Source organism: Lathyrus oleraceus, chromosome 4 (assembly GCF_024323335.1).
Source record: "Lathyrus oleraceus cultivar Zhongwan6 chromosome 4, CAAS_Psat_ZW6_1.0, whole genome shotgun sequence".
Taxonomy (NCBI): domain Eukaryota; kingdom Viridiplantae; phylum Streptophyta; class Magnoliopsida; order Fabales; family Fabaceae; genus Lathyrus; species Lathyrus oleraceus.
In genome coordinates this window covers 64,187,006-64,206,194 of record NC_066582.1, presented here as the reverse complement: position 1 = coordinate 64,206,194, position 19,189 = coordinate 64,187,006, and positions in this window count along the sequence as shown.

Below are 19,189 nucleotides of genomic sequence, written 5' to 3'. Positions count from 1 at the left end.
CTTTGCTTCATTACCAACTCTTATATCAACTTCACCTTTTTCCAATTCTCTATTCTTTTTTAGCCCTTGCACATTACTACAAATGTGAGAACTACATCCAGTATCCAATATCCATGATACAAAAGTAGAAAAACTTATTTCTATAACAAAAATACATGAAATTGAAGTTTCCACTCCATTCTTCTTATCTTCTAGGTACTTTGGGCAGTTTCTCTTCCAATGTCTGGTCTTACTGCAATAGAAGAAAGTGACATCCTTTATTATACCTCCACTAGGATTTAAAGCATCAGTGGTATGTTTAGGTATGACAACTTCTTTGCCTTTTCCCTTACTACCCTGCTTGGTGGGCCTTTTGTTCTGTTTCTTTCGATTATTGACCATCATAATGGTCTTCCCTTTTGACTGCAGATTCTACTCAACAAATCTCTACATGCCTAACAACCTTGGCAGACTTTTGCGCATATCATTCATATTGAAATTAAGGACAAACTAAATGAAGCTCTCCGACAACGATTACAGGATCAAATCAGTCGCAAGCTACTTTCCGAGGGGAAAGCCCAACTGTCATACGGTGAACTGGACTTTTTGTGTTTTGCTTTGTAAAGCAAATGTCGCGGTTAGCAAGAGTCGCCACCGACTTTTCTTTTATCCAATAAGGAAGGGTGGAAAAGAACAGGAAAGACCTTAATTTAGATTTTTGGGTTCGGGAGGTACATTATACAAAGGGAAGGTATTAGCATCCTTTGTATCCATGGTGATCCATGGGCTCTTAATTGCTTGATCACTTATGTTTTTCTTGTTTGAAAAAGTGTTTGAGAAGTGTTTAGGAAATGTTTTGAAAAGGAGAATTTAACTTTGTAATGATTCTTGTATGAATGTATACAAAGTGGTTATCTCGTTTAGTTTTGAAAGTCGTTTAGAAAAATATAACTCGGCAATGATTCTAGTACGAATGTATACCAAGTGGTGATTTTCTAAAAGATGTTTTGAAAGGTGTGAGGTGTGAGAAGTATTTTAAGTTGTGAATAAGCAATTAAGAGTTATACCTACCCAAGGTCTTTATGGGCGTTTCCTATCCTTATGAGGGTAAAACTGTCCTTACTATTAAGAAGTAAGTAGTTTTACCCTTCGGATGTAAAAGGGTCATCGTAGGGTCATCGATTGGTCATTGAAGGCAACATTTGTAAGGATACCTTAGCATTCGAAGGGACGATCATCATTTAACCGTAGGCTACACCGGAGGGTCATCGAGGGACAAAGGCAACATTCGAGGGACTATGATGATTTAACCGAAGGGTATTTGCTAAGTGTATCCCCACATTCGCGGGACATGACCGTAATACCGTAATATCGTAGGGCAACAAAGAGAGGTCCAGGATCACAAAATCAAAGGCAATATTTTACAATCAATTAGGTAGTTGTAATCAATTAAGTAATTAGGATGAATCTCCACATTAAAATCAATTAAGTAATTAGGATGAATCTCCACATTAAAATCGATTAAGTAATTAAGATGAATCTCCACAAGGGTATCCCACAAATAAAGTGGAATACCTAGCAAGCTACTTGTTCCTGGGAATATGTGAACCCTTACAACATTCAGCACACAGGTCAGGATACCAAATCAGGGTGCAATCGAGAATTACACCGTAAAAGAAACACAGCAGTAGGAATGTCAGGCAAAATAACGCATGATTAAAATAGAACAGATCAGATAAGCATAGAACAGAACAACCAAAATATTAGCGACTGTCACGTTCGCCTCTGCCTCGCCTAGCGAAGGCCTAGCGAATACTCGTTGCATGCTCGCTTAGCGATGTGCTAGCGAGCGGCTGCGGGTTTTGAATTTCAGAACAGTACGATCTCAGCATGCTGCACGCCTTATGGCATCCAATACAGAAATTACATAATTCAGCATTCACGATATTCAGGCACACTTAAATTCACATGCAAAACCTCAAATATGTTTGTGAATTCAATTATAATATCACATGCAAATTAAGAATATAGAGCGGTAATAGTAATGCAAACCTGCTTGCAATCGAATTGCAACCTTGAATTGGCAAGTCGGATTGAGTTGGGCGGAGGTAACTTCGATGCAGATGAGTTTCCTTCAGGGTTTCCTTTAGGGTTGCTCTGAATTCTCTGGGTTAGCCTCCAGGGTTTGCTGCGCCTTCTCTCTATCTCCCATCTTCGTTTCCTTTTCCTCCTCTCTTCTGAATGAAGCTCTGCTATTTATAATGCTCTTTTTGTGACCTAATGGGCTCAGAATGAAGCCCAGAATTTTCTGATATCCGCAAGCTTCGCTAAGCGAGCGGTATAGCGAGGGGTTCGCTAGGCGAAGGATTTGCTCGCCTAGCGAGCAAGCCAGTTTGGGCCATTTTCTGGATTTGGCCATCTGTGTGCTGGGCCTTTGTTCTTTTGAGATCAATGCCTTGAAAAATAAGTTGGGGTGCCTTAAAAATGCCTTGTAATATTAACGGGCAAATTTTGGGGTATGACAGCTGCCCCTGTTCAATATTCTTGAACCGAGAGAGTTAGAATGGTATGTACGCCATTCGTGGTCTGGAGGTGGAAGATTATTGAACATTAGAATGCCCCAAAAATTTGCACTTGTTAATCAGAAGTTATTCCTGATGGAGATGGGCTTAAAGATGCCATCCAGGAAGTTTGATGATGGAAGATCAGAATGGATCATATGCTGCTGGGGATGAAGGATCAGAATGGATCGTACGCTAGATCGTATCTGAGGATTTGAAAATCCAAATGGGTCGTACGTTAGACCGTATTGGAGTTGCAGAATGAGCCGTACGCTAGGCTGTATCTGAAGAAGAAAGTAGTCGTACGCTAGACTACACCCCGGAATGTACCGTACGCTAGGCAGTATCTGAGGATTTGAAAGTCAAATGGGTCGTACGTTAGACTGTATTGGAGTTGCAGAATGAGTCGTACGTTAGGCTGTATCTGAAGAAGAAAGTAGTCGTACGCTAGACTACACCCCGGAATGTACCGTACGCTAGGCAACATCTGAGGATTTGAAGATCCAAATGGGTCGTACGTTAGACCGTATTGGAGTTGCAGAATGAGTCGTACGTTAGGCTGTATCTGAAGAAGAAAGTAGTCGTACGCTAGACTACACCCCGGAACGTACCGTACGCTAGGCAACATCTGAGGATTTGAAGATCCAAATGGGTCGTACGTTAGACCGTATTGGAGCTATTGCAGGTCAGAATGGATCGTACGTTAGATCGTATCTGAGTTGAAGGAGTCATATGTTGAGCTGGATCAGAATGAACCGTGCGCTAGGCTATATCTGATAGTATTTGTATATGTTGTATTTGCAATGAATATGTGGGGTGGGCTTAGAGGTGCCACCATTAGGAGGATGTCAGAACGTTTGTCAGAATGGATATTCATCTGGATTCTATCTGAAAAATGTATCTGAATCTTGGATGTGATCAGGAGGATAATTAACCTGAAAAATAAAGTTAGTTTCATGCAATGTCATGATGCATGAGATGTTTTATGCTTGCGAATATGGTATGCATGTGCATGCTATGAAATGATGTAATGTATATGATGCGGAATGATGCATGAATGAATTATGTGTCTGAAATGTTTGCCAGGGGAAAATAAATCCCCATATTCTGGTTGGAGATATTTGTATTGATGACCCTTTCTTAGCTGAGGATACTTGATTTCTGTCTGATGGTAAAAACATTCAACAGATGAGGATACTTGATTTCTGTCTGATGGTAAAAACATTCAACAGAGCCTGGTTGGGGATAGAAGAGATGACCAGTCCGTCTGGTGATGCCGACCTCTTCTGGGAAATAGCTGGTTTTTTTGTTGGGGAATAGAATTAGCAACCGGATCCCTTGGAACGCATGATTAGACCTTCTCCTCAATCCTGAAGTCTTTTAGTAATTGCTATTGCTATTTTATGCATGTATTTTTGGTAAACATCAATCATGTTCAAATGCATATATTAATTCAAATTAAATCAATGGACGTTTATGCAGACAAAACAGAGAAAGTAAAACAAAAGCATCTTTTTGGAAATAAAATTGTATTGATTTCGAAAGAGGGCCTATAAACAGGCAATTTGAGTACAAGGAGACAAAAATCCTAGTAAGAGGAAATTGTCAGGAAAACAAAGAGAAAGCTATGCAGAAAAAGTCCTATTGATTTTAATTCCACTACTGTCATTATGTCTTCAAGCATCTCATCACCTACTGTCGGATAGAAGTGATTGGCTTGTTCAGTCCCTTGAACTTGGGTGAAGCTGACAGAGAACGGGACATAGTCATACGCTTTAATCCCTAATTTTTGCCTGGACCGCCTTTTCAGGTTTTCAGTCCACCAGGATACCCTTTTTTGCCCAAGCCGCCTTTTCAGGTTTTCGACTTGCCGGGTGTACATTTTTATATGTTTATCCCTAATTTTTGCCCGAACCCTTTTGGTTCGCCGGGATGCTCTTACTTTTGCCTAGATACATCGACCTAGCGGGTCTCTTTTAGGCGTAGTATTTTTTAACTATGTCCGCGTTCATAGGATGCGGGAAATCTTCGTCATCCATTGTAGCAAGCATCATGGCTCCACCAGAGAATACCTTCTTAACCGCAAATGGCCCTTCGTATGTGGGAGTCCATTTGCCTCTGGGATCACCTTGTGGTAGAACGATACGCTTGATCACCAAGTCGCCAATTTGGTACACCTGTCTCTTGACCTTTTTGTTAAATGCCTGGGTCATGCGCTTCTGATATATCTGCCCATGACAAACAGCCGCAAGTCTCTTTTCATCAATCAAATTTATCTGATCGAGTCGAGTTTGAATCCATTCAAACTCGTCTAAACCTGCCTCTTTCATGATTCTTAGAGAGGGGATCTGAACTTCCACAGGTAAGACGGCTTCCATTCCGTAGACTAAAGAGAACGGAGTTGCCCCTGTCGAAGTGCGTACTGAAGTGCGATAACCATGTAGAGCAAACGGTAACATCTCATGCCAGTCTTTGTATGTTACTGTCATCTTTTGTACGATCTTCTTGATATTCTTATTAGCAGCCTCCACGGTGCCGTTCATCTTTGGCCGGTACGGGGAAGAGTTATGGTGTTTTATTTTGAACTGCGTGCAAAGTTCAGTAATCATCTTGTTGTTCAAATTAGTACCATTGTCAGTGATAATTCTTTCAGGGATGCCATATCGACAAATAAGACTATTCTTGATGAACCGTGCCACCACATTCTTGGTAACAGAAGCAAATGAGGCTGCCTCTACCCACTTTGTAAAGTAATCAATAGCAACAAGAATGAAACGATGTCCGTTAGAAGCAGTAGGTTTAATCTCTCCAATCATATCGATGCCCCACATTGCAAAGGGCCAAGGGGCTGTCAACACGTTTAAAGGAGCAGGAGGCACATGTACTTTATCCGCATAGATCTGGCACTTGTGACAAGTTCTGGAGTGATGGTGGCAATCAACTTCCATGGTAGACCAATAATACCCTGATCTCAGAATCTTCTTGGCCATCGTATGTCCACTGGAATGAGTCCCAAAAATACCGTCATGCATGTCTTCCATAATCTTTTCTGCTTCCTTTTTATCCACACAACGAAGCAAAGTCGAATCATGATTACGTTTGTATAATACTCCATTACTCAAAAAGAATTTAGCGGAGAACTTCCTCAGAAATTTTCGGTCATTGATGGATGCCCCTTTGGGGTATTCCTGAGTTTCTAAATATCTTTTTACTTCATGGAACCAAGGTTTTTCCTCTACTCCCTCAGTATTAAGTTCATAACAATATGCTGGTTCATCTAATCGTTCAATGGTGATCCTGGGAGCTTCACTGTCCCATCTGACTCTGAACATAGATGACATGGTAGCCAATGCGTCTGCCAACTGATTCTCTTCTCGTGGGATATGTTCGAATGTAATCTTTTCAAAGTATGGGATTAATGTCAACACCCGCTCTCGATAATGGATGAGATTCAGATGTTTAGTGTCCCATTCTCCTTTGATTTGACTGATTACTAATGCTGAGTCTCCGTACACACTCAAAGATTTGATTCTGAGGTCTATAGCAGCTCTGAGTCCCAAAATACATGCTTCATACTCAGCCATATTATTGGTACAATCAAAACATAGTCTAGCAGTGAAAGGCGTATGGCAACCCCTGGGAGAAATAATTACAACACCAACACCATTGCCCAATGCATTAGAAGATCCATCGAAAACCATAGTCCATCGGGATCCCAGTTCGGGTCCTTCATCCGGTCCAGGTTCTCCATAATCGGTAACAAGCATGACATCCTCATCTGGGAACTCAAAATTCATGGATTGGTAATCATCCACCGCTTGATGAGCCAAATGATCAGCTAGCACGCTTCCTTTGATTGCTTTCTGGGTAGTATACTGGATATCATACTCTGTTAAAATCATCTACCATCTTGCTATTCTTCCGGAGAGGGCAGGTTTCTCAAATATATATTTGATAGCATCCATCTTAGAAATCAATAAAGTGGTGTGATTCAACATATACTGTCTTAGTCGGTGAGCAGCCCAGGCCAAAGCACAACAAGTTTTCTCAAGCAGTGAGTATCTTGTTTCACAGTCGGTAAACTTTTTGCTAAGGTAGTATATGGCATGCTCTTTTCGACCAGACTCGTCATGTTGCCCCAACACACACCCCATCGAATTTTCTAACACAGTCAAAATGATTAGAGGTCTTCCTTCAACTGGTGGCATCAGAATTGGAGGTTCTTGGAGGTACTTCTTGATTTTGTCAAAAGCTTCTTGACATTCATCATTCCATATCATCTCTTGATTTTTCCTCAGTAACTTGAAGATGGGTTCGCAGGTAGCAGTCAAATGAGAGATAAATCGGGCAATGTAATTCAAGCGTCCCAAGAAACCTCTAACTTCTTTATCTGTACGGGGAACTGGCATTTCTTGAATAGCTCTCACCTTAGCCGGGTCAACCTCAATTCCTTTATCACTGACAATAAAGCCCAAGAGTTTACCGGATCTTACTCCAAAGGTGCATTTGTTCAGGTTTAATCTCAGCTTGTATTTCTTCAACCTCTCAAACAGTTTGTATAAATGATCGAGATGTTCTTCTTCAGTATGAGATCTGGCTATCATGTCATCCACATATACTTCTATCTCATGATGGATCATATCATGGAACAAAACTACCATAGCACGCTGGTATGTTGCTCCTGCATTCTTCAAACCGAATGGCATTACTTTGTAACAGAAAGTGCCCCATTGCGTCACAAACGTAGTTTTCTCCATGTCCTCAGGTGCCATTTTAATCTGGTTATAACCCAAGAATCCATCCATGAAGGAGAATACTTTGTGTTGAGCGGTGTTATCTACCAGAACATCGATGTGCGGGAGTGGAAAGTCATCTTTGGGACTCGCTTTATTCAAATCTCTGTAATCTACGCACATTCGCACCTTACCATCCTTCTTCGGCACTGGTACCACATTAGCAACCCATTGAGGATAAGAAGTAACGGCTAGAAAACCGGCATTGAATTGTTTCATAACTTCGGCTTTGATTTTCTCAGACATATCAGGACGCATGCGGCGAACCTTTTGCTTAACAGGACGACAATCTTCCTTCATTGGCAAACGATGCACTACTATATCAGTATCCAATCCGGGCATGTCTTCATAAGACCAAGCAAAAATCTCTACATAGTCATGTAACATCTGAATCAATCTTTCTTTGATACTGTTTTCCAAACCTACTCCTATTTTGACTTCTTTCTTGTCTACTTCAGTACCCAGATTTACAATTTCAATCGATTCCTCATGCGGCTGTATGGTCTTTTCTTCTTGCAGTAACAGTCTGGCAAGTTCTCCAGGGACTTCACAATCTTCCTCACTTCCATCCTCGGCTTGGTAGATCGGATTTTCGAAGTCATAGTGAACAGTAGTAGAACTATTATCAACAGGATCCAGAGTGGGTATGGATCTGCAATTTGTTACGTGAGTGTGTGTAAGAAAGCATAGCTTGTTTAAAAGATGACAGGAAAGATAAAGAGCGCAATATTTGAATGCAAAAAGGTCCATTGATTTATTGAATATGAATATGCTTATGAAATGACAAACCCTTAACAAATTAGCTATTGTGCCCCGGGCATAGACACAATGCTTTAAGAAGTTCAATTGTAAACATTAAAAAAAATTGCAACACTAAAATAGACAATAACAATTACTCATGACTAAAGGAAATCGGGATAGTGTCTTCAGCCTTCCAATTATTGAGTCCGTCACCAATTGTTGGGTAAATCCAGCTATCCAGGTCGCAATCGCTGTCAGCATCTTCTACAGCATTAATCTGGTCTTTGACTATCTTTTCAGAGTTAAATACCAGGCCAAATTTATCAGACTTGTACGGTACATCGATCAGTTGACCCCAGCCAGTACGACCACCATCTTCAACCACGGCTTGAGCATCTTTCAGAGAAATCATAGCAGGAGGAGCACGAACAACCTTGGGCACACGGGGAGTTGGCTTAAGGACAGGACTGGTCGGAGGAACTACTTCAAATGACTGAGAGGGAGTCTCAAAGAATTCACCATCCATCTCGACGTATCTGAAGGTATGCACACTACTGACCATATACTCTTCTTCTCCACACACAGTGACAATCTTACCCTCTATTGGATACCTCAGCTTTTGATGGAGAGACGAAGCTACAACACTTGCCCCATGAATCCAAGGGCGTCCCAGCAAGCAGGAATAGGCAGGACGAATATTCATGACGTGAAAGGTAGTGTTGAAAACCTGAGGTCATATCTTGATAGGGAGAACCACTTCACCATGGACAACACTCTTCGCACCGTCGTAAGCACGTACCACAGCGTCACTAGGTTTCAGTTCAATGCCTTTACAGTCAAGTTTATCGAGCACAGCTTTCGGCAGCACGTTCAAAGAAGAGCCATTATCGATCAATACATGAGACAAAGTGATCCCTTTACACTCAATGGAGATATGCAGAGCTTTATTGTGATTCTTTCCTGCTGGTATCAGGTCAGCATCGGAAAAGCCTAGACCATTGTCAATAGTCAAGTTAGCAACATAATTTTCGAACTGATCGACGGAGGTCTCCTGAGGTACATGAGCAGTCTTCAAGAATTTTATCAAGGCATGGGCATGAGATTCAGAAGATAACAACAAGGATAACATCGAGATCTTAGACGGGGTATGCCCCAACTGTTCTACCACATCAAAATCACTCTTGCGGATGATTTTCAGCACTTCTTCCATTTCTTTTTTGGCAACATCTTCAGTAGTAACTTCGACCGGTGTCTCTGACTGAGAAGGGTTGGCTGCTGGTTCCTTTCCTCGAGTTTCAGGGGCGGGAGGTGAGATTTCTGGAGAGAAGATCCTTCCGCTTCGAGTAACTTTACTAGTCCCAACAATGTCATTAGGATTAGCAGAATTACCAACTTGCTTTACGCCATGGATGTAAACATCACCTCCATAATTCCACGGAATGGCTTTGCTTGAGGAATACGGTACTGGGCCAGGTGCAGTAATGATTAGGGGAGCTACCCTGGGTTCAGCAGTAATCTTCACAGGCACTCTAGTAGCGGTAATCTTCACTGGAACCTTGGACCTAGCAATCACAGATATTTCTTCAATAGGGTTTTCCACCTTAGGAACCTTTTCGAAGAGGATTGTATGATCGTCCATCAGCCGTTGAACACCATTCCTCAATTTCAGGCAAACATTGGGTCGGAGTATACAGAGATCGCAATTTTCCGCACAACCTGGAAATAAACCAGCTTGCAATAAGTTCTTCTTGATGATCAGGAGGGAAGATGTTAAGTCTGCTACAGTAGTGATGTGGGAATTGTCATCGACAGCATTAACAGCCTTGTCATGATTAGGCATAGATGCAGTGACGACATTAGGAGTCTCCGACGGCTCAAATTCAATTTCCCCAGCGTCGATCATATCCTGAATTTTATTCTTCAACAACCAACAATCGTTTGTATCATGCCCGGGGCTATCGGAGTGATATGCACACCTGGCATTGGGATTATAACGAGGAGAAGTAGTGTTGACATTTGCAGGAGGACCTCTGAGAGTGATTAAATTTGCCTTTAGCATACTTTGCAGTGCTTGTGCTAAAGTCATATTGATCTTGGTAAACTGCCTTCTCGGCCTGTCCTGTCTGTGCTGGAAGTTTTGAGCTGGCGGGGCTGCAATCGTAACTGCTCCAACGGCATGGTCACTATTTTTCTTGTTATGACCCCTTTGACCGTACATAGCATTTGATTCATTCTTCCCCTGATGGGACTTTTTGGTGCTTGCAGCGGTAGCCACCTGTATCTTCCCATTTCGAATGCCACTTTCAACACGTTCACCTGTTAATATAAGTTCAGTGAAACCCGATGAGGAACTTCCCAATAGATGGATGTAGAACGGGCCGGTCAGTGTACCCATGAACATGTCTACTAATTCTCGATCAGTCATAGGGGGTTTGACTCTGCCAGCCAAATCTCTCCATTTTTGAGCATATTCTTTGAAGCTTTCTTTAGAGCCCATAGTCATATTCTGCAACTGTAGCCGAGTAGGCGCTAGTTCAGAATTATACTGGTAATGCTTGTAGAATGTCGTCGCTAAATCAGTCCAGGTGTGGATGTTAGAGCTCTCGAGCTGATAATACCACTCCAATTGTGTGCCAGACAGACTCTCTTGGAAGAAATGGATCCATAGCTTCCTATCAGTGGTATACGGCTGAATCTTTCTCACGTAAGCTCTCAGATGCATCTGAGGACAAGACACACCATCATACTTAGTGAAAACAGGGACCTTGAATTTGTGGGGAATGACCACATCAGAGACCAGACCTAAGCTTTCGAAATCCAGACCGGGCGTCTTCTGGCCCTCCATAGCTAGCATGCATTCTTCCAGCAGTTTATACTTATCATCTTTTGGAGAGTACTGTTCATTTTCATAATCTCCATCGTCGTCCTCAGGGTTGAAGGGATCAGCATTCTCCTCTTCTGAATGATTTTCTGTCTCATCTTCTTTATCTTTCGGAATTCCGAACTTGACTCCTGGAGCCTGCCCTTTAAGCCTTCTTCCCGGGTTAATGTAACTCACAACCTTCTTGTCTTTCTTCTTCTCGAGCAACAGAGCCATCAGCTCCTCCTGTCCCTTGGATAAGCTCAAGATCATCTCCTGGAATTGAGCATTCTGAGCCTGGAGATCTTTGACAGTTTATTCGAGAGCCATTTTTCTGTTTAAGAGGAAGACCGTGAGAATATGGTCCTTTAGAGTACCTGTTATGCAATGTTATGTTATGCTATGCAATGTATGAAATGTTTTCAAGGACTTTTGGAATTTAACTTTGCGTAAACTACCAAAAAGAGAGGAACCTTTATTACTAATTTCTTAATCAATGTTCATTACAAAAAATAATAATAAAAATACAATGAAAGCTTAAGTCTCCCAGGGGCGGCTTCTTTTTGGGCGAAGATACGCATTGAGTCTTCGTTCCTCATTAAGCTGGCTGGTGAGCTCTAGTACTTTCTTCCTTTCTGCACCGAACTGAGCTTCGAAAGTATCCCTTTCCTCTCTCAACTGGGTCCAGGATCTCTTCAATTCCTCAACATCGGTAGGCATATCTGGATAAGGAATGATCTGAGGAGTACCTCCTTCAACCCCTGGTTCAACAATCAATGGTCCGACCGCGAGATATGGCATGACAAGTTCGCGGGCTCTTTCGCGTACCCATCTGAGATAAGGTTCCATTGGAATGGAGTTTTTCTGTCCTAAAGTACTTCTTTTCACCATGCCCCAAGCTCGTACAAACCTTTGACGGAGATTTTGAGAATCGTTGTCATAGTCAAACACAGTGCCTTGAATAATTACTTCATGTGGACCATCTCTTCGAGCATACCCAAACTGACGTAGGGCTAAAGTTGGGTTATAAGTAATACCTCCTCTTATCCCCAGGAGTGGTACGTTAGAGAATTCTCCACAACGGTCAATGATGATAACATTTTCTTCGAGATGAGGACACCAACGGATGTCTGAATGGGAGAGCGATATTATCCTTTGAGACCATTTCAAATTTTGATCATTCTTCAAGACTGATTGAGGAAGGTGCGAAATAAACCACCTAGACAACAAAGGTACGCAGCACATGAGAGTCCCTTGCCTTTTCATAGTACGAGTGTGAAGGGAATGCAAGATGTCTCCAAGCAAGGTAGGCACAGGGTTATGAGTGAGGAATATCTTAATAGCATTCATGTCTATGAATTGGTCTGGATTAGGGAATAACACCAAACCATAGATTAGTAATGCTAGGACATCCTCGAAAGCATGGACATCCATAACTTTTAGGAATTCTCGGGCCTTATTTATCAGAAATTTGGCAAGTAAACCCTTAACTCCACTTCTTGTTACCCAATTAGTTTCAATGTCGGACTTTGTCAAGTGTAAAGCCACGGCAACTTCTTCAGACTTCGGAATCTTTTCTAAACCACTGAAAGGTGTTTGATCAAGGATAGGTATCTCCAGCAGCCTGGAGAATTCTTCTAACGTGGGCACCAACTGATAATCCGGGAAGGTGAAGCAATGATGTTTAGGGTCGAAGAACTGGAATAAAACTCTCATCATATCTTCCTTGAAACCGGTGGTAACCAAATTGAGGAGAGAACCATGTTTCTTGATGAACTGAGCATGATCGGGAAGTTCTGACACTAAATCCTTGAGTTGAGGAGAGATCGTTACAAGATTGATCCGGATGGTCTTCCTGGAAGCCATAACCTGCTTAACAGAGCAAAGCTAAATCCCTAAGTCCTTGAAATGGTTAGTACAATGCCATGATGTTATGATGTTATGATGTTATGATGTTATGTAAATAGCAAGCACAAGCAAGTCACACAACCATCATTCCTGAGTTTTAAGGCTTGCATGAGTTCCATAGGTAAGTACCCTCCCCACTGAAGTTTGGTTGGTTCAACCTGTCCTAGAATAGTAACCGGGTTCTAAAAGGATCTCCAATCATTGACCTTCCTTTAAGTCCACTTCAGTGCAACACCAAGTGGTTGACCAAAGCTTCCCTAAAGTCCAATCTCAAAGAGTGTAGTATCGAGTATCAACCAACCCCAGTCGGAACCGAAGTCAGTTATCTCACTATTTTCTAATGGCTATGATGAGTCAATTAAGGTTCTAAAGGTCTGGTTAATGTTTTGATGACACCACGCGAATGCCAAATTTTTCCTCAAGTAAACATGAGGAACATCAGGACATCCAAAGTGCCACATTAACCGTAGCCATCATTTTGACCATTCCAGTATACGCCGGATAGTCGCGATGATCTATTGCTACTTACCTAAGGTACACTAGATCTGGGTGTAGGATCTTTCACTCAAAAATACCCAAGCAAACCCTTAAAAGACAATTCAAATAAGTGATCTTTTTTTTTTTTTGGGTGACCTCTCTTTGTTCATCCCCAGCAGAGTCGCCAGTTCTGTCATACGGTGAACTGGACTTTTTGTGTTTTGCTTTGTAAAGCAAATGTCACGGTTAGCAAGAGTCGCCACCGACTTTTCTTTTATCCAATAAGGAAGGGTGGAAAAGAACAGGAAAGACCTTAATTTAGATTTTTGGGTTCGGGAGGTACATTATACAAAGGGAAGGTATTAGCATCCTTTGTATCCATGGTTATCCATGGGCTCTTAATTGCTTGATCACTTATGTTTTTCTTGTTTGAAAAAGTGTTTGAGAAGTGTTTAGGAAATGTTTTGAAAAGGAGAATTTAACTTTGTAATGATTCTTGTATGAATGTATACAAAGTGGTTATCTCGTTTAGTTTTGAAAGTCGTTTAGAAAAATATAACTCGGCAATGATTCTAGTACGAATGTATACCAAGTGGTGATTTTCTAAAAGATGTTTTGAAAGGTGTGAGGTGTGAGAAGTATTTTAAGTTGTGAGTAAGCAATTAAGAGTTATACCTACCCAAGGTCTTTATGGGCGTTTCCTATCCTTATGAGGGTAAAACTGTCCTTACTATTAAGAAGTAAGTAGTTTTATCCTTTGGATGTAAAAGGGTCATCGTAGGGTCATCGATTGGTCATTGAAGGCAACATTTGTAAGGATACCTTAGCATTCGAAGGGACGATCATCATTTAACCGTAGCCTACACCGAAGGGTCATCAAGGGACAAAGGCAACATTCGAGGGACTATGATGATTTAACCGAAGGGTCTTTGCTAAGTGTATCCCCATATTCGCGGGACATGACCGTAATACCGTAATATCGTAGGGCAACAAAGATAGGTCCAGGATCACAAAATCAAAGGCAATATTTTACAATCAATTAGGTAGTTGTAATCAATTAAGTAATTAGGATGAATCTCCACATTAAAATCAATTAAGTAATTAGGATGAATCTCCACATTAAAATCGATTAAGTAATTAAGATGAATCTCCACAAGGGTATCCCACAAATAAAGTGGAATACCTAGCAAGCTACTTGTTCCTGGGAATATGTGAACCCTTACAACATTCAGCACACAGGTCAGGATACCAAATCAGGGTGCAATCGAGAATTACACCGTAAAAGAAACACAGCAGTAGGAATGTCAGGCAAAATAACGCATGATTAAAATAGAACAGATCAGATAAGCATAGAACAGAACAACCAAAATATTAGCGACTGTCACGTTCGCCTCTGCCTCGCCTAGCGAAGGCCTAGCGAATACTCGCTGCATGCTCGCTTAGCGATGTGCTAGCGAGCGGCTGCGGGTTTTGAATTTCAGAACAGTACGATCTCAGCATGCTGCACGCCTTATGGCATCCAATACAGAAATTACATAATTCAGCATTCACGATATTCAGGCATACTTGAATTCACATGCAAAACCTCAAATATGTTTGTGAATTCAATTATAATATCACATGCAAATTAAGAATATAGAGCGGTAATAGTAATGCAAACCTGCTTGCAATCAAATTGCAACCTTGAATTGGCAAGTCGGATTGAGTTGGGCAAAGGTAACTTCGATGCAGATGAGTTTTCTTCAGGGTTTCCTTTAGGGTTGCTCTGAATTCTCTGGGTTAGCCTTCAGGGTTTGCTGCGCCTTCTCTCTATCTCCCGTCTTCGTTTCCTTTTCCTCCTCTCTTCTGAATGAAGCTCTGCTATTTATAATGCTCTTTTTGTGACCTAATGGGCTCAGAATGAAGCCCAGAATTTTCTGATATCCGCAAGCTTCGCTAAGCGAGCGGTATAGCGAGGGGTTCGCTAGGCGAAGGATTTGCTCGCCTAGCGAGCAAGCCAGTTTGGGCCATTTTCTGGATTTGGTCATCTGTGTGCTGGGCCTTTGTTCTTTTGAGATCAATGCCTTGAAAAATAAGTTGGGGTGCCTTAAAAATGCCTTGTAATATTAACGGGCAAATTTTGGGGTATGACACCAACCTTTCAAGGTTCTCCATATACCCAATCATCTTGAGCACATGGGGACCTACAAGGGCTCTCTCAACTAGCTTGCCTTGAAAAACGGATTTGGAAAATTCAAACGCTCATGCCTAGCCTGCTCTTGATAGCGCATTTTCAGGTGTTCTGTCATATCGAACGTTGATAGTGTTGGTGTAATCCCTAGAGGCTAGTACTTTTGGTACTTGTATCGAATTATTTATTAATAATAAAAGGTTTTTTCTTTATTATGTTTGTTTAATAAAGTCCTTATAATAGCTAGTTCGTTTAATGTATCAAGTGTGACTTAATCATGAGATCCCATTAAACATAAGGACAATATTCTTAAAGTATCTGTAGTCGAGCTTTGTTGTGAAGTGGGATAACATTAAATTATTAAGACTATTATGTATATAGATTGATGACCACATCTCATGGATCATGGATAAGGAGTTATCAAGTCTTAAACATAGGTATGAATATTAAGAGTAATATTTAGACTGGATTGACCCGCTATGAGAGTACTATATAGAGTGTTATGCAAATTGTCATAAGTTATTCTCATGGTGATAATGGTGTATACCACCCTTTGACCTGAAATCACTATGGACCCTAGATGTAGAGTCGAGTGTCTTATTGCTGATCAAACGTTGTTTATAATTGGATGACCATAAAGAGAATTGATAGGTACTCCACGAAGCATGTTGAGGGACATGAGTGACCTATATGGAATTTGCCCATCCTGCGTAACAGGATAAATGTCTATGGGCCCAATATTGAACTGGACAAGGATGACACGGTATATGTCTTATGTTCAATATAGGCATAAGTGCAAAAGGGTAATTGTACACATAAGTATTATCACAAAAGGATTTGTTAGATCACATGACATTTCATGTCTTGGGTAGCACTGATGTGTTCCTAGATACCGCTCACTATTTATTACATTAAATACGTGATTTAATATAATTACCAATGTCACGAGAACCACATGGTCACACACAAAAGGACTGATTGATGAGAGATAGAGTAAATAAGGAACACCGTAAGGTACAGTGAACTTAAGTGAATTGTAGAACATCGTAAGGTACAGTGCACTTAAGTAGAATATGAAATATGGTAAGGTATCATGCGCTTAAGTGATTTTGGCATATCATAAGATATGGGCCACATACACTTAAGTGGGTTTTTTAGCTTGCAACCCATACAAGTGGTTCTATAAATAGAACCCTTGTGCAGAAGCATTGGATCAGATGAAATTTTGTTTCTCTCTCTCTCTCTCTCTCTCTCTCTCTCTCTCTCTCTCACACACACACACACACACACACACACACACACACACACACACACACTCAAAGACTTCATTCATAGCAGCTAGCACTTAGATTGAAGGAATCTGTTCGTGTGGACTGAGTAGAGGCGTTATCACCATTCAACGTTCGTGATCACTTCTTAGATCTTCATCAAAGGTTTCAATCTCCACAAGAGGTAACTATTCTATCACTGGTCATGCCCATTCGTAAGGATCACTAAAGTAGAAAAAATTTAAATTATGTTGTGTTTTGGACCGCTATTCTCCTTCAGATAGTTCTCATGTTGCTTTTGTAATTCATAGTTCATGGTTTCCAGCATGAGGCAAGCGGTTTCATTGGCATTACCAACTTGTTTCTTATAAGCATCTCTTTCAGCCTTAGGAGAATAACTAGGAGGATCCTCTCCAAGAAGAGGTGTCTGTGTCTCGAAGATATACAACTTTTTGTCATGTTTGAGGACAATCCTCAAGTTTCGGTGTCAATCCAAAAAAAAAAAATCCCAACCAATTTTCCCTTTCCAAAGATTGATAAAAAAATATTGTTAGAGGTGTTTTTTGACATGGTAATTTACATAAAAGGATTGTAAAGATATCAGTATCCTTAAAAACATATCCAATTAGGCCTTTAATTAAATATTCTCTCACTATTTTACTTAAACCAAATAATCCTCACCATTTGACTAGGTAAATCCCGTTGGAAGATTTTCTAGTGGATCAAGATCCATATTTCACTTTGTTTTAAGTCATCGTTAGGCAAATTACACAAACCTCGACTATTTAGATAAGAACTCCTTCCAATTGTATCTAATACAATTCTCGAATATTATCAGTTGGGTGAATAACTCCTTATTTGAATCCATCATATGTATTGTTCCTAACTCTTGCTTCTAAACCTATATAATCTTATTATAATTTGTTTAGTTCAGTTCGACTCAATGTTTTAGCAATTGGATATTACATTTATCCATCATTCCTTTCTAATATAGAACATCATATCACATTATGTGAAACCTACATTATTCGATATTAATCTTGATGAGTGCTAAAATTTGGAAAGCATAAACTTAATATTTATTTTAAGGAATTAGTTTGATCTCACCGGCTTATTTATCATATAAATTTTTTCTCATATGCATCAACATACATAAACAAAATGAAACAGTTATGGCCTCTGGCGCAATTGTTCCCTCAAGTCAATGAGAGAACATAAGTTAAACTTAATAACGATATATGTTTCTCCAAGCTAGATCTCCATGGTTGTCCTCCTTTCATCATGTCTTCTTCTTTTCTTCATTATATTACACTACATCAAAGAATAATCGGTTTACATATGAGGGAGTGAGATGAAAAAAAAAGTTACATAAAGACATTATAAAGAAAGGCACGACACCCAAGTCGTATTTAAAATCCTAAAGTAAAATAGGTAAAATTATACTAGAGGTCATTTAAGTTATTTTTTTGTAATAGATTGATCCTTTAAGTTTTTTTTTGTAACAATTTGGTCCTTTAGAGTGGTTTCTTCATCCTTTTTCTCACATTTTAAACATTTAGAAATATGTGATTGTTGTACTTGTGGTTGTATTTTCATATCACTCAAAATAATTGCATCCATAATTAGCACTTTCACTTTGTTAAAAAAAAGATAACAGTGTACACGTTTGATAATTTCAATGACCAAATTGTTGCAAAATAAACTTAAAGGATCAACCTGTAACAAAAAAATTAACTTAAAGGGCACCTGGTGTAATTTTTCAAATAAAATTAAAGAGGACTAAAGCCATAATCGATCACCATAAGAAAATAATAATAAACAAATTTTATTATTATTATTATTATTATTATTATTATTATTATTATTATTATTATTATTACTACTACTACTACTATTGGGTATGTGGAGAACCTTGAAATGCTGGGTTTTCCCCTTAGAAAGGTTGGGTCTTCGATATGACCAAACACCTGAAAATGCTCTATCAAGAGCAGGCTAGGAATAAGCAGTTTGAAGATTCCAAAGTTATTTTCAAGGCAAACTAGCTGAGAGAATCCCTATAGATCTCCATGTGCTCAAGATGATTGGGTATGTGGAGAACCTTGAATAATTGGGTTTCCCTTCGGAAAGTATCAAATTATAATAAAATACACCATAACATAAGCATAACAAATACACCATGACAGAACCATAATAAAATGCTTAATTTCCATATCCATAGGTTGTGAAAGACCAATTCTTTCTCCTTTGAGTTTTTTTTCATTTAAGGACCATTGTCCTAACACTTCTCTTTAACTCCAATTTTCTTGAAACTTTTGGTTTGATTGGCTTCTTCTTCTGCAAAAAAAAAAACAGAATATTAGAGATGCAACAGGTACAACACATTCATAGGTTCAAGTCAATATCAAATGGTTTAATAAACTCAACTGGTTTTA